The 17,272-nt window shown below is 37.7% G+C and overlaps 1 long non-coding RNA gene across 1 annotated transcript in view; it reads left to right on the forward strand.

Annotated features, from left to right (window-relative positions):
• Nucleotides 1-227: 227 nt before the first annotated feature.
• The window catches only part of LOC138687091 (uncharacterized), a 140,543-nt gene continuing 123,498 nt past the window's right edge, over nt 228-17,272 (forward strand). The window contains exon 1 of the long non-coding RNA XR_011326426.1: nt 228-318. This is a non-coding gene — a long non-coding RNA (uncharacterized lncRNA). The remainder of the gene's footprint in view (nt 319-17,272) is intronic.

The following is a 17,272-nucleotide window of genomic DNA, read 5'->3' on the forward strand; positions in this document are numbered from 1 at the left end:
GGCTATGCAGTGTGTCTTAGGGAACCTGTTATGCCTGTCCTGTATGCTTTAATGCTTGAGTTGTAAAGCTGACAACATTCAGTATCTTATTTCAATCATCATTTGATACTCAGACACTCTCATAGCTAGCCAGCTCATCTGTTACCTGGACTTATAATTTTGACTTGTCTCAATTTATTGCACATTTACATGACATGTGGCATTCATTTGTGAATATTCTTTTTCAGTTGAACAGCAAGTTGGCAACAAGTCTGTGGTGAAAGTTATGATATTTTAAAGGACATATAATCTGCTGTGCTTTTCAAAACCCCCAAATAGGTAAGATACAATCAAATTTTAGACTAGATTGTGTTTTGCTAGTCAGGCACCATTATAATTTGACAGGCATGATGTGATACAATGAAATCTGAATGATATAACCCACTGTGACATACCTGATAGGCCAATGTAGAAATTTAATAAATGTTTCCAATAAGTTTGCTGTACTCAGCCTGTCATGTCCCCAGCCATGCCCCAGTGTGATGTCAATGTTTGGGTCAGGTGTTTGGTCTTAAACATTACAAAATGTAACAGTTTGTTTATTAATGAGAAGTGTGATGAGTGTTTCCATGTAGTCTTTCTGGATATTCTGGACATGAATAATGTTGCAACTACATAATTATTCCAGTGTAGGCAGCTGGAAACTATCTTGGTTGTAAATGGTCAGTAGAGAAGCTACTAAATATATGAAATTACTTAACCTACTTAAATATAAATTGCCTAACACTGATATACTCTGTTGTGGCTAGCTATGACCTAACTGGCTTCTTTCTGAAGTTAATTTAAAAAAAAAAAAAAAGAAAAAAAAAGAAGACCCAGTTGTGTTTTTTCCTATAACTTATCACAACAGTGGCTTACTCAAAGAATTATAAGCAAGGTATCTCCCCATCTACTCCTTCCGATTTGCATTCCTGCTACCATGAGAGGGTTCTCTTCTAATTCAATGAAAACCAGTTGGTACAACTAAACTCCCAAACCTCCTAAAATGACATGTAATACCTAAAATTAACAGAATATAAAATACTATTCTTAAAAATTCTGCACACTATCCCTTCAGCCAGATACCAGTTTTGCCTTGGCCTCCTTTCTAAGTAGTTAAAGTTAATGAGTTGGAACAAAGAGTGTTTAAGTTTCTGTAGTCATCTAATTCTTGTGTTTTCACTGGGAATTGGCAGCCTCACAAATGTAGTTCATAATTAGAATGTATTTGTTATCATATCTGCATTACCTGCTTGTTATATGGAAAAAACCTATTAATATTGCACACCACAAAGAATGTATTTGCAAATATTATTTCTAGGAACTTTATCTAAAAGCCTTGTAAACAATTTGTACTCTTTTAAATAACAAACAGTGTAATTAACAGCACTTATGAAAGAATTGCTTTTACAACCTGAGTCAAAACTATCTGGCTTATTCCAAATTAGCCCATGTAAATGTTTGCTAAAAATGGACTGGGTAATGGAAACCAGAGAGCAATTGTCATGCATTATTTTACTTTTACACTTGAAATATGGACTAAGGAATCAGTGTAAACTAATTCAATATACTTGTATCACCTTTACGAAAAAACCTTACATGTAAACCACTGTCAAATTTCACAGCAGTCTTTTGGGACGAAGGACAATATTAATAGATTAATTATTAATTTATTTATTGCAACACTTAAGTGAGAAATATTTCTTTAAAATTCCAGGACCAAAAAGAGTATCAGATATTTTTTTCTTTGGAGCTTTAAGACCTGTCTGTAGGATTCTGCTGTGGAGGCCCATGGAAACTCCACTGAGACAAAATCTTCTCATATTAAGGAGTGAAGTTATGCATACATATAAGCACACTAGTAACTTTGTCACTAGTGTAATCTAATTTAAAATTTGTTTGTGGATAAAAGTGATAACACTTGCAGGTTCAATTCTTTACTTTGTTTTATACTGAAATGTGGTATAATAGAACTTATCTCCAAAAGAATTTTCCCACAGTTAATTCAACTGGTACAAACCAAGCAATTTTCTTCACATATTTTTGAGAGATTTTCTTGTGTTTAATTTTAAAATATATTTAATGATTTAAATTAGAGCAGAGCTTGGGGAGCAGCAAGGGAGATCAGTGAATGAGAGACTGAATTGTTGCTTGTAGCTTACTACGTGGAATTGGAGGAGGGGTTGTGGGAGGGGAGAGTTTCAAGAAGCATCAGAAGACAGCCCCAGTTCATTTGGAATGCTCCCTACCTGCAAATGGCCATTTTATTAAAAGCCTGATCATTATCAACATCAAGTCTCTTCATGTGCTACTACTGCACAATGAATGGCAGAAAGCACATAAAGTATATCTAAATATTGCTGTCTGTATGACTGGACTCAGTTGGCATTGGCAGGTGGTAAATTACACTTCTTTGAACAAGCAAGTTTGTTGTACTGCTAGAGCTGTAAACCCAAAAAGAAGGTCTTCCCAAGGTGGCTTAGAAGCATAGCCAGTTTTCATTACCATTTTCTAAATGTGCATGTTAATTCTAGCAGCAAACAGGAAAGTGCCTTGCTAATCCTTCATACAGGCATTACTTTGACTCAATATACTTTCCCTTTGTAGCAAAGATGGGAATGGATTAAAGCTCCCTGTACTCCCTGACCCACTTTTCTCCATACGCTACCTGTGGCGTGTCTATAGGTTGGCATGGATCATACTTATCTACCCTGATGATGGGCAGTATTAAAGCTGCTGCAGGAAAGATCCAGGGCTGCCTCTCCATTGTCAAATGTGATGTTGCAGAAAGAATATCATATATGGTTGGTGATGGTGACAGTATGAGGCATAGTATACTTGTGTACCTATGCTACAAACTATGGTATGGTTGAGTCTATTGTAAGGGGATGTACTCTCGCCTCATCTCCCTAGAGTTGTCTGAAGCTTGTCACAATGCAAACATAGAGGTGAATTTTGGCTGGAATTTAGGTGCCAGTCTATATTCAAAGTACAGCATGAATATACCCAGTTTTTCTGTAAAAATAAGAAACTTCTATCCTCACATGATTCCAGCTTTGAAGGTGCCTTATGCATTCAATATAATAGTGTCTGCAGAGTCACTCTGAATACATATTTCAGTTGAAATGCATGCTTTCTTTTATTATGGAATAACTTTATTGATGAAGGGCATTCAAGTAACTTGAGTCCTGCAATGTACTGGTTAAAGACAGGAATAAACTGTCCCCTGCCTGTGTATAGTAGTAGAAAGACTGCAACTGTTCAGCCCCACAAGCCTGACGTATCTGGAATATCAAGCCTCCATGCTCTTCCTTGCAGAGGCTGGGGGCAACAGGGGTGATGACTGGATCCTTTTTTGCAAGTAGACAGATGGTCTTGTTATTTCAGTCACCTGAATAGATAATAGGTAGTTCAGGAAAGAAGTGCTTATTTTCAGCTGAGATGTAATTGTTTCTGGACACAGAATATTACCATTTAAATCTATTCTTACTGTCTTAGTCATTATCTGCAATAATTTTATTAGGCATCCTATATTATACAAGGTAAATGTAAATAAAAATACTGAATGGTACTGAATCATGGGAATACTAATAGTCCATCTAGGTTTTTTAGGAAATAAGCCTCAGGTACAAATGTTGCTATCTGGTATTATATTTAATGTAGTTATTTGTCATCATAATGCATTTCTGGGGTATTTTCCTTGAAAAGCAAGCTATACAGTAAATGTCAGTAAATTTGACATATAAATTAATAGGGAAGAAGAGGTAAAAGATGGAACGCAGGTAACATTAGGCTCCAAAAGAGATTTGGGGATGATATGTTGCTAATGAATACAAATCTTTTTAAGTTATATTGAATGGCTACATTCAGCAAGTCCAAAAATGTTTTTTCTGAAATCTTTCACTGTATTTATCTGTTTCAAGAGTTTCTAGCCGTGTTTTTGTCCTTTTTCTACCTATCTCTTCTCTCTTGTACTTGTCTCTATGGCTTAGCCCCACAAGGATATCCAGAGGTAGGAGCAAGGCAAGTATCATGGCAGACTTCCCTGAAGCCTGTACTAGCTCACTGATGCACACTTGTTTTAATTTCCTCTCTCTGTTCTCCCCCCCCCGCCCCGCCTCCACCTTTTAAAGGTCATATGGTTCAACAAACAATCCAGAGGTGCCTTTCTAATTATTGTGTAGTAGTTGAGCTTGTTGACTATCATCGACACCAAAAAGTGGTTTTCACCAAAGCTAAAAAGGAGTTGGATACCCATTAGGATTTAACCAATCAACAGTAGGCCAGATTCATCCCTAAAGTAACTTCTCTAAACTTGCCTGCATCTGAACTGGTTAGTTCACAACTCCTTCTTTACCCATAGAAACAGACAGTTTCAAAACCCAGTGTTGTTTTAATTAATGGCAAACCTCTTGGCAGCACAATCAAGGTGGAGTAATACGATAGCAAGATATTTAATTTCATGCATATACTAATGCAATACTTAAAAGGTAAATTGTGTTTTGGAAGTACTTGGCCTGTGTGAAAGGAGAAGTTATATAAGAGAGGTGCTCATTGACTGGGATGATGGGAAAATTGCACAATGCAGAAGGATTTGGTATGGTTCAGAAACAAATCCAATATTAATTGCAAGAGAGTCAGGAGACTTGAGAGAGAAATACCTAGTTTCACACCATTCCAAGCATAGGTTTGTGCTTATACAGCTAAATTGCCCTCCTGGTATGTTCCCTCTCCTTTTTTCATCCCAGAAGGAAAATTCATGTAATGCTACTCCATGCATTGGATCCATTTCCTTTGCTGAGGAAAGTATTTCTTGCTTCTTGCTTTCACTCTGTTCTGTGGAAAATTCGGTGAATTGACTACAGAATGAACCCTTCTTGGTTGCTAATGAATCACTTGCGTGTTCTTTTCTGGATTTGCTAAGGGTTTGTTAGTGCTCCACTCTGATTATATCTGTATGTAGTCTTGGAGGAAAAGGTATTATCCTTTAAAGGTGCTTTACACCTATACAAAATTCATTCTCCCTTGGTAATATATACCTTGGTTCCTCAGCAGGGTTTATGCCATTGTTGTGAGCCTCATCAAGTGCTTGCATTTACACTGTGTTTGCCACACTAACTGCTTTGGTATAGCTGTAACAAGGAGCTATCTCTTCTTCCCCCACCCAGCCTCAATATAGACAAGGTCTAAGTTATGAATATGATAACTAACTATACATTACAATTCATTAAATATTCTTAATTCTGATGTGGGAACAAATGAAATTCATCATTAGCAATTGAGTTTTAGAGTGAATGTGTATGGGTGCATGGGAATATGTATGCTAGAAGAAATTTATGCAGATTAAATCCATTAGCAATTTTCTGCACACCTCATTAGGCAAAATATCAAATCCCACTTAGGTCTTCTGCTCTCATTAGACAATTTAAACTATACTATTCCATACTATGGAGATAAAAAAACCCCAAACCCTGGTGTAGTGTCCTGCAAGTGAATTCTCAAAATCTACAGCTGTCATACTAATACCTTGGACTACTCATGTTGCCTCACTGTACTGTATCATTGTTCAGTCTGCCAAGAGACAGGCAGCCTGGCAACTACAGAGGGGCTCTCTGGAAAACAAGTATATTTGTTACTTTTTGTCACAGAGCAGTCCAGGCTCTGTGGCACCATAAGTGGCCTGAAGCATGTGTGCAGCTGTGCATCAGGTGTTGAAAATGCTTCCCAGTGATGATTGTTGAAAAAGTTGCCCTGTCACTCTTTTTGTCAGAAAATACAGATTTATCAAAAAATTGAAGTATTCTGTGTGGCCATGTCACACTTGTTAGAACTTAAAATGGAATAATTTCTTGGGTTAATGACAGAATATCTGGTGTGGCTACAACAGTGTCAGGAGCCATCGTTTAGCCATCACTTTAAGCCAATTTAAACCAGCTTCACTGCTTAAGTGTTCCCAACCTGCCCTGACCCCAGCAGCTCATTCCTGTCCTCCCTCACATGCTTATGCTGGCACAAGAATGGACAGCAAAGGGGGACAAATTGGCTTAAAATTAACCTGGCAAAATAAGACTGAATTAGTTTTGATATAGTTATGTTTGCTGATCTGGCTCGCTGCCTAGCCTTGCAAACGCTTACTCTGGCACAAAAGATGGGAAGAAAGTACAGGTTGAGGCTAGAGAGAGGGAGGACAGAAAGTGCTGCTTTTAGTGGTAATATTATTCTATTGCAATTTAAAGTTTTCATGATACTGTGGCAATAATGTGATCAGTAATTCAAAGGAAGCTCTATAATCCAAAGGTGAACAAAAGCAGGTGGAAAACTTTAAAGGGAGTTTGCAAGAATTTGTCATTATTTTCCCAGGGAAAGAGGAAGAAATGGGACTTCCCCTTGTCTGTCCATTTACACACAAGAACAGATATGGAAGAAAGTACAAGCTAATATTATTATAACTTAGTCCATACTGAGTGCAAATCTAAAAAGGATGGAGGAACTTTATTTCTTCTCTTCTTGCTATTTGACTGCTCTTCCTGTTTTGGGGACTGAAAAGTGCCAAATAGTTTTAATTTCCATGCCCAAACTGTTTTGTCCAATGCAAGCTCCCACAGTGCAGAAGCAAAGTGATCTCTTACCCAGTGGATGGCAGGGGAAGAGGAATGATTCTCAGCTGAGTACTCAGGGTTGAGGTCCAGGTAACTTTTCTTTCTTATTTGAGTGAAAAAACACAGTAGAGTCATAAAACACTAACAAAGGCACTTAGTTCCTCTTCATGTACAGTATAAGGGCAGTATTTTACTTTTAAACTAGGTTAACCATATTTTTAGTTCTTGTCTTCTTATGGATGCCAGAGCAGGTAGAATTTCTGGTTTTTACCTTACACTGGAAACAGCAGTGTATAAGAGGATAGATGAATTCTTGCAGTGCCACATGTAGTGTCCTTTGCTGCCTTTGATCATTTGTCATTTTGATCAATACAGTTTGAACAAAGTAACTAATCGATCCCTTCTCATTGTGTCCTTCACATACTGCCTGCTATCAGCTTTGTTAATTTCCTTTATATTCAAAATTGTACAGTAAATAGTACTTGTAGGTCTTAGTCTAGTGGGTGGGCCTCTCATTCTGCTGTGAGAGAAAGGGTGCTCCTATCACCAGCTGGCACCTCACTCAGTCAATCAGGAACACTTTTGAGACTCACCAGGGTATGTGACTCCCTGTGGGAAATATTTTGTACCTCGTTATGCTTTCTGTAGCCAGTAGGTGCAGCCCACATGCTGAGAAGCACGGCCATAAGAAGGAATTGGCAGTCAGGAAGATTTCTGGAACACTATCAAAGACTCCTCAACCCTATTTCCTCTTCTGTTCAGTCACACAAAAGCAGACCCAATGTGGCATATATGAAAGTGGCCAAGTAGAAGCTTAGTGGTTTGTGCTTTTATTTGTTTTGTGTAGACTTATGAAGGTTATGGTTTCCAGATACCTTGGTGAAACTGGGACAGTCCTAACTGTGTCTAGACAAAGTGTAATTCCAGTTCTTTCTGTACGAGTCATTTGTCAGTCTGAGCCTCAGCCTCTGCTGACCCCACCCTGCATGAGGGGAAAGGGGTTACTGGCTACTCCTGCCAATGTGGGTCACTGGGTCTCTCAACATCATGGGACCTCTGAAAAGATCTAATGAACTGAGTTCAGTTGTCTAAAGAGAAAAGTCTTAATCTTCTTAATTTTTTTCTGTGTATCTGGCAACACAGGGTCAGATCCTCCCTCAGCTGTTGTATGCTCCCTAGTTTCTCTGACCTTGCCAAGGGAAGGGAATTCTGTCAGATGTTGGTTTATGAGCAAGTGCTCATAGCCATGGGTGAGCTCATGGCACAGAACTGGGCCCTCAATTGCATTTGAATCAAAGGAAGATGAAAAAGGAGAGAGGGGGAAGAAGTTGTCTCATTTTTTGTGTCAGGATTGTCTTTTCTCCTGGACCATAACCCATTCCAAATCCCTTTGTTAAACCATGAATACACTGTATGCTAAAAAAATAATTTCTCCTATTACACTTTACATGCAATAAAATTCTTCAAATTCAACGGTCACCAGCCAGACATGTAAAATGACTTCATGAATGACTTCAGCTCATTAATCATGCCTCAGTGTAGAAGTGGCTCTCCTCTGTTCATTAGAATAACATTTCTTTGCACTTTATGGCAAACCATCATTATAATACAGAACAAGGACAACAGAGTGTGAAAGACTTTTTGTAATGAGACTTCATAGCTGCTCATGGTGGGACTCCCCATCCTGTTTGCTCTTGAAAGAGCTGTCTGACAAAGGTTCAGGAGGATTTTACCTGATGAAGAGAGCCAGGAAGAGTTTCACAGGGAAAACTGTCAATGAGCTGCATAAACCCAGCTGCCCTGTTGGCTGAGCTGTCAGTCTTCACACAAATACAGAGAGAAAGTCTTTAATTGTACTCACCACACATATGACATTTTATGCTGTATCATTGTCATTTGCAGCAGTTCTTAACTCACAGTGAAAAAGCAGCAGTTCAGGATCCCCAGGATCTTGAGTGGACTCTGCACTTAATCAGGATAAACTGTGTAGTTTAATAATTACCAATTATTGAGGAAAATAAACTCTTCATCAGAAACTCTAAAACTCAATTGCATCATCAATGCTCTTTCTGTTATTCTAATATTTTAGTCCTTACTTTGGATATACCAAAGAAATGGAGTTATTCCAATAGTGCTGGACTGAGACAGCTAATTTAAATCTCCCTTAATAAATATTTTAAGGGATGTTAATAATATTTTAGTATCTTTCTTCTTTAGCTGGAATAATGAAATTGCAAAAATGGCTTAAAGTCTTGTGGATGTTCATTTTTAATTAAAATGTTCTTCTCTGTTTTCCCTCAGGAGTATAGCAACTTTAAGTGCAAGATTAGAAAAGAGCAAGATTCCTCACAAAAAGAAGTACCAGTCTGACTACTGACCGCATGATTCTATAACTTTTTCATTTCCTGTCTCTGAGGCCAATACAGGTTCTCCCCACAAAAAATAAATACTTACAAATCCAGGCCCTTATCTTTTTCCCCTGCCCAATTTTCAACTCCCTTTGAGGTAAACGCAGTTTTAATTCATATGGGAGGTAGCATTAGAACGGTTCTCCAATATGCAGATAGAGGAGTAATAATATGATGAGGCATACTTATAGTATTGCCAGCCTGAAGAGGTAAAATTGAACTTTATAATCAATGGAATCATAAAGTATTTGAAAATTATGTTCTTTCGGCCTGCTATCTATTTTTTCATTATTGCCTGTCTGCAGTGTTTGTGATAGTGACTGCTATAGATACTATTCTTGCCATATACCTCTAATTTGTCTATTAATTAATTTCTACATCTATCTCCTAATAAATTCTTTTCTTCACCCCTGGGTCAGTTCTGCACCTGTAAACTCTGTATGTGCCCCTAGTCACTACATCCTGAAATAGACTCCACCCTAGGCTTCAGCAGCTGGACTCCCCAGCTTTGCTGCCATTTGTCCCAGCAACTCCTCTGAAGATCTGTACATTCATCTTTTTACTCACTGGCCAAGGTCTCCTTCCACATGGGTAGTGCAAGGGCCAAGGGCAGAAAATTGTCATCTTTCAAGCCTGGAGTTAGGAAGAACCACTGTTCTTCTCCATTCCCCCAAATATTTCTGTCAGTGCTGGGTGAAGTGACAGAGGCATTGAAGTAAAAGAAGCCATTCAAAGTATAAAGCATGGTTATAAAATGTTCATGAGCTCCTTTCCTCAGCTGCTCTCTTCTCCAAATCATCAGGCCACTTTCTGCAGTGTCTTTTAGTCTATTTTCCATCTTACTCTCTGATAGGCCAAGAAAAGACCCTTTTTCCTTGTAATCTCTAGTCCTTTTTCCCTTACGTTGCTCTGATTTGCTTTGTCAAGTGATCAAAGTCCCTGTACAGGTGAGCTGTTGCTTAGTTACCACCTGCTTAGAATTCACTCTTGAAAAATTGCTTTGTCTTGAGAAGTAGCCATATCTTTGTTCCTTGGTGCTCCATTTAAATGGATGATCAAAGTTTATCAGTGCTCTATTAGCACTGTGCTCTGTGCAAAACTTTTTCTTGTCAACTTTTATGGATTTTTAGATCAGTCTGGAGAAAAGAGATGGCAAAGAATGCAAGAATGTTCTGCAGTTTAGAGAGAATGTTTGTCAGAAATGAGTCTGACAGGGAAACAAAATGCAGAGTCTCCAGCACCAAATGGGCATAGCCAGACATCCTAGATAGTTACAAGAACCAATTAAGAGATTTTAGTGTTGGAAATTTTTTTAGATTATTGCCTCTAGAATTTTGTTTTTCTGTAGACTTTGGGGAGAAGGTTGATTAATTCCGTTTAGGTACACAAAAGTATATCCCAATGATAACATAGATAAAAGTAAAGCTGCAGCAATCTGGAATGTAAATCTTCTTGCCCTAAATAGGCAGAGAGAAATATCTGTACTACTGATTGCTACTGTTGCTCTTCCTCTTATTCTTTTCCAAATCACCTCCTAGAGTCAGAACAAAAGTTGCATTTGCACGTGCCATGTGCATGACAGTATACTACCTTAACTTCATGTTTCCTTTTCAAGTGTACCAATTAGAACCAGGCAAATCGACTGCCAGCGTTATTTATCAGCCATGCATTAAGCAAGAGGTCCATTAATGCGTAGAGCAGTGTTTAGACCAGACAGGACATCAGCAGCAAACACCTGCAACAGCAGTATCAAAAGCAAAGACAGACTTTAGGTGAGAAATATGGTCATAAAATTGTATGTAAAAGAGCATTTAGCAGCATCAGCAAACATGAAGGACTGATTGTCACCTGGATCATATGTTGTACCCAGACCATTATTGATATGTATTTTCTCTTTGCTATATATGCAGGTATTGTTCTTGTCCTAAGAGTGGCAGCTAATGAGTGGTCTTCAGAATCAAATTCCAACCACCTCAGTAAAACAGTAATTAGTACTTTTATAATATGATATGTTTCCATCACGTGGGAAAATGTGGGAACAGTCAGTCTTGGGCTTTTTTTTTTTTCTTTTCCTGGAGGCTTTAAGTGTGTGCTCTGTCCATTGCTGTAAGGTTAAGTAATTTATAGAATGCATTGTAGCAGGTTTTTCAGGGTGTGTTTAAACCTATTAAATTAACGGAGAGAACAGGGAGCAGAAAAAACAAAGGTTTAACTTCCTGATTATTTTTTAATATAATTTAATTTATTTCTTAAAATTTATTTCTTATCTTTTTGCCATTCTGTAAGTAGAGTACTTGTCTAATGTTAATGTGATACTTTATACCTGTACGGCATCTTCTATCTATCGATAACCCCTGTGCCAAAAACATTCTTCAGCATACCTAAAGTTTCATGATCAGTTTGGTTTGGACTAGTTCTTTTTCCTAGCTAACATGTTTCACTTAAAGTTGCATAACTCAACTGATGAGCTAGGTACATTGAGCTGTAGGATCAGTCCTCCAAAATGAATTTGGATTAATATAAATGTACAATTAATCTTAAAGACTTTGTATAAAAAGCAGTAGTGTCATTGTGTGTAGATGCCTTTTTGGTTAAGTTAACTTTGCGGGAGATTCTATAGCACAATTATCCACATGCAAAAATATGATGATAGCTGAAGAGCAGCACTGGAAATGCACAGGAACCAAAGAGAGAGAGAAAGGAAGAGAGAAACTTTATAGGCGCTTTTTTTTTTTTTTTAAGCAATTTTCCCTTTGTCCTACCTCTTTCCTTGGGTCTGGTAGAGATAATCTTGACTTCTTGACTCTGTCTCCTATGTTTTCTATATTTATATTCTGAAATCTGAGGGAAAAAAGCAGAATGGAGTGGAACAAACTATTCCAACAGACCTGTGTGTTCTATCCTTCTTTCCCAACTCTTGGTGACCATCCATTTAGCAGCATCTGACATTATTCCTCTCTTTCCTATATCTTATTTGACTCTTCCATCTCAAAAGTCTCTCCTAGAATGGACAGTCCCTTCCTTTTTTTTTTTTCTCTACTTTGTGTATTTTTTGTCATGAATACTGGCTTTGATTTTTTGCATCTTCCTGCCGGCCTTTCTTTTATTTTAACCTGCCTTTGGATTCATCCCTTTATTCTGGCAGTATCATATGTACAGAAGCAGATAGGTGGCTGCTGACTGACTGCTGTGGGGTGAAGAGCAATGACTCTGTCACTGCATGGGGATTTCTTCTAGGAAATGCAGAAGCCTAGTGGAAGTGAATGAGGTGGGCCTGGAGTAGGATCTGGCAAGTGCTACATATTTCCAAGATGCCAGGCCTGTAGCTTAGGTCTACTAAATGCTCCAGGTGGGGGGTCAACAGTTTAAGAAAGTTTTCTCCTAAGTCACGTTGTTTCAAAATTAAGCAGCCAAGAGATTGCTTTTCCTTACAAGTGACAATAGGTTGAACTCCAGTTTTAGTGTTTCTTCCCCCCTTTTTTATTTACCAAAGAAAAATAAAACTAACTGGTATCAATAGCTATTGAAAACTGATTCACTTCAACCAGCAAGGAGCAAATTCTAACTGCGCTTTTGATCAAGTCCTGAGCTATATTTTCACAATAAGGAAAATATAAATACTGATTTCTGTGACTGATAAACTGATATCTGAATATAGAATACATGCATCTCTTAGACTTCTTTTTTAGAACAGAACTATATTTTATGAGGAAGAGCAATTTACCAAAGTGGCGCTTAAAAGAAATGTTAGCTTCAGCTAACCCGTGCTGTAATGCCAGATGAGTTCTCCTAATACTCTTTTTGTATTCTCTAAGGCTGTTTTTATATTAGTTAAATTTATGTCAAGTTCTTGTTTTACAGCAATTGCTGTAATTATTAACTTATTCCTAGAATTATAGAATCACAAAACAGTAGAATCATAAAGTAGCTGAGGTTGGAAGGGGCCTCTGGAGATCCAGCCCACCCTGCTTAAAGCAGGGTCTGGTAGAACAGTTTGCTCAGGGATGTGTCCAATTGAGTTTTGAATAGCTCCAATTATGGACACTCCACAACCAATCTGGACAATTTGTTCCAGTTTTTGTCAATCCTTACAGTAATAAATAAATAAAAGCTTTAAGTGGAGTTTCCTGTATTTCAGTTTGTGTCCATTGCCTCTGATCTGTCACTGCACTGGCTCCATCTTCTTTTCTTCTTCCCATCAGTTACTTACACACACTGCTAAAATGTGAAAAAATTAAATAATATGCAAAACAAGGTGATGATTCTGAGGGACAGCAAAATGTGCTGTAGAAATAGTAATATCCAGTTTCTACAGGAAATACCTTGCAGTATGGGAAATGAAAGCAGATAAAAGAGAAAAAAACAGTTAAGTCTGATACTTTGATTAATCTAGGTGCACCTGATTCAGGTACAGCTGAGCAAGATTCTTTCTTTCTTTGCTGTCTAGTTAAATTTTATTGGGAAAAGGGGACTGTAAAGCTATCACTACAGTATTAGTATTATAGCTTCTGTTATTCAATATTTGTTACCATTCATTTATTTTTTCACAATGTTAAATTTTGCTAACAATGAGATAGTATTAAGTATTTTTGTTGTTAATTCTTTTGCATAGGTACAATGTCAGCATAAAAGCAGCTATTGGGGAGATCAAAGCTGGGAAGGATCAAACATTGGGAACGTACTTTATTTCTGACAATTTGTCAAAAATTACTAGGGTTTGTTTCATATAAAGGTATTACAGATTTGTGAAGAACAGTTTTGAAGCATGTATCAAAAGAGATTTAAGTTAGAAGCGAGAGTATTGACTTGAGATGCGAGATTACTTAGATACAGGGTTACAAAGCAGGTGGAAAAAAATGAATAAAACTAAGAGTAGTCTGAAACCAAATTGTATAGAAGTTCAGAAAGAGGATCTGGGCCCAATCCTGTGTCAAGTGCCAAATAGTGTCAATACTACTGATTTAAAAAGCACATTGAAGAATTGGGCCCTATTCTGTTTAAAATAGCGTGTCAAACTCTATTTCTCCCTTTAGTGCTGTTTCTGTCTCTATGCCAAGCTCATACAGGGACTCTAAGAACAAGTGTTAAAGCAGGCTTTCACATTGAGTGTTTCTATATTAAATCCAGTTTTCATGAAGCAGCTAGATTCTAATTAGGTTCCACACCTCATAATATTGGAAAGTTTTTGTTAATTGCTAGGCTGTAAATCCTCTGACTAACCAACCCAAATATTTTAATTTTAACTCATGACAGTAATAGAAAGGCACTTTTGGCTCCTGGTATTTTTGTTCCTGATAGCTGAGAGCCTTGCAGTGTTTAAAAATATCAAGCCTTGAACAGCTTTGCTCTGTTCAAGAAGCTCTAAGGCATGCAATTTCTTTGTCAGCTGATGTTTGCTAGATTTAAAAACAACAACAAAAAAACCCTTCCAACCCTGAAGTTAATTACAAATTTGGCAAACACTTTTGTAATTCTGATGTCACCATGGTATTTTGCATGATATCTCAATGTCCACGCTAGAACTGTGAATTTAACTAAAGAAAATCTTTCCAACGTCTAACAGAAAATGTAAACCTCCTCTTTTTGAATCTGCAATGTGGTAAAGGATCAGGGCCTTAACATTTTATGCAGGCGGAGTTGTGACTGTCTGGGCCTGCTCTGAAGACAGTTGTGCTGCACCTGGGTACAAAGTCCATCTTTTATGAAGTGTGTGTGTGACTGAATAGCTTCTTGAGTAGGATTTGCTGTTTTTCAGGGGAAGGTGGCTTTGCACTGGCATCCTGCCTTCAGTTATTTGTTAGTCTACTGTACAGGATCATCCAGGGTTAGCTTTTGCTTCACATTCTGCCAATTTCAGTTGGCTGTACATCTACTGGAGCTACATAATTTTCTAATTCTCCCTGGTCAGAGGGTTTTGTAACTAGAAACAACTCAAAGAACTGAAGTGCCCAAACAGCTAGAGAATGGAAATTTTTATTTAGTATGGACACACTTTCTCTTGTATTCTGTAGGTTAAGGACTGTTTATCACTCACTTTTCCCCAGCTCTGGCTTGAAAGTATAGGTGGACAAGATCTGTGTGTATTTAAATGTATGTAATTCAACATTGACAGCCTCTCAGAATGGAAGAAGGTTAAACAGAACAAAAAGTCTAATCATTAACCAACACTGTCTTTAGTCATTTACATCTGGTGGCAAAGGGTGCAGCAGTTTGGTTTACTGTGTTTTGCTCCCACTTTCTAAAAGGTAATTACCTTCCCAGAGAAGGTACCTGAGGTCCAAGACGTAGTTTCCTTTAGTTTGCTACTGGGTTCTGAAAAAGCTGGTCCTTGAAAATCATAGTTGGGCACCAGGTTCCAGTACTTACAGATGTATTGATTTACAGAAACAAAGGTGGTTCTTGTGCTCAAAGACTAGGTGACAGTGCCAAAATATTTATATGAAGCAACAGTGGCTTTATATCAGAGCTACAGGAACTTATTAGGGATGCCTTCTAGTGTCTGGCTTGTCCATGCACAAGGTAGCAGTATGAGAAAACTTAGTGAATTGTATATATTCAGTAATTACTAGGAAATTTTTTTTCATTACAAACCTGAATTTTGCAGGTCATTTAATGTCTTGTCCACTTCAGATTTTTAAGGACTGATGTGTACAAAACTATCTTTAGTACATCTTTAGCAAAACTAATTTTACTAGCCGTTGTTTCAGTATTGTTAATCATTTGCAACAGCAGAATTAAGAATACACCTCAACCAATTTAGAATTAAAAGTAACATTTTGTAGGCGGTTACTTCTTATAGCAGGCTATGCACCTTAGATATTTTGAAAACATAAACCCCAACATCTTCAAAGCAACAAAGATTTTAGTTTGGTCTGTGTCTTTGTCGAAGTACTATAAGAACTATTTCACAAAACTTCATGGTCCAATATGCCAAATAAGAGAAAGAGAGGCTGTAGATGATGCATATTTTGTATGCAAGCTGGGGCTATACTTCCAAGTATGGGATTCTACATAGAAATCTTGCCTTGTATTTATATTAACCCCAGGGATGCATACACACATCAAATCTGCCATTTCCTTCTTCCCAGAAACAGTGCATAGACTCATGACTTCTGTCTTACAAAACCAGGACTGAGTATTGTACATTAGGCTATACTTATAACAGTAATTTGTAGAGGCAGAGTCACAAATGCAGATCCTCAGAGTTTCCGAGCTAAGTTCTTGTAACAAGATCTACGCAAACCAGGGGTGAGAACTTCTCCTGAAGAAATGATTGACCTTATTCTGAAGCTATGGTTGCTCTGGTCTTAGCACAAGTTAGAGAAGTCACAGTCAAGCTGAGAACTGATAAAGGAGGGTGAAACACTTCTCTGTTTCACCAGCTATCTCCTCGGCTGCCTCTGCAGTTCGTGGGGGTGTGAGCTCTTCCATTTGTAGACCAACTGAAAGCTTCCCTATCCCCAGGGAGTGGAGGAAATCCATAAGACTTATATTTTAGCTCTTCACACTGTTCAAGGACACAATTTCAAATACAGAAGAATGCAGCTTACTTTTATTAGGACTAGTAAAGAAAATGTCTGGACTGTCATTTTTTTTAATCCACAAAAGTGTTGAAATTTTGACTTAAGACCAAGAAAAGGTTTCTAGCACTTTTGCATTCTGATGCCTCTCTATAAGTTATACTGTGGCAGTTAATAGGAATGTACAGATCAATAATCTAATTTTTAGCAAGTCTATTAATAGGGACAACTAAAGTGTTGATATCATGTGGTACAGAATTTCAGTGTATTGAGTTTGAGTCTCTGGTTTTGGTTTTTATATATTCTGAAGAAGTTTCATAAGGATGATCTTGTATTTCCTATACTGTGCACACAAAAAGGCAGTTATCAAGCATAGAATACTTATCCATGGCCTGTTACTATGCTGACCTTCAATTTTGAAACTGAACATATTTATACACAATTGATTGAGGGCCCTACAAGACCTCCTTTTGCTCTGTTGAAACATAGGAACAGGAGAAGCCACAAAAGTAAAAAATTTTCCCCTTCTCTTCCATCTTCAAGGTTTTCCATTCTTAGTATGGAGGAGATTGTGGAGTGAGACAGGGCAGTTAAGTTTCCAGACCTGCTGTCCTCTCAGGGTCTAGTTGCATGGTTCCCAATTAATGTCAGTTCTGAGCATGACTTTTAAGATGTGGGTTCTTTTCTGCCTAAAACTGCATATAATATAGTATTATATTCTTTCATG

Source organism: Haliaeetus albicilla, chromosome 10, assembly GCF_947461875.1.
Source record: "Haliaeetus albicilla chromosome 10, bHalAlb1.1, whole genome shotgun sequence".
Classification (NCBI taxonomy): Eukaryota; Metazoa; Chordata; class Aves; order Accipitriformes; family Accipitridae; genus Haliaeetus; species Haliaeetus albicilla.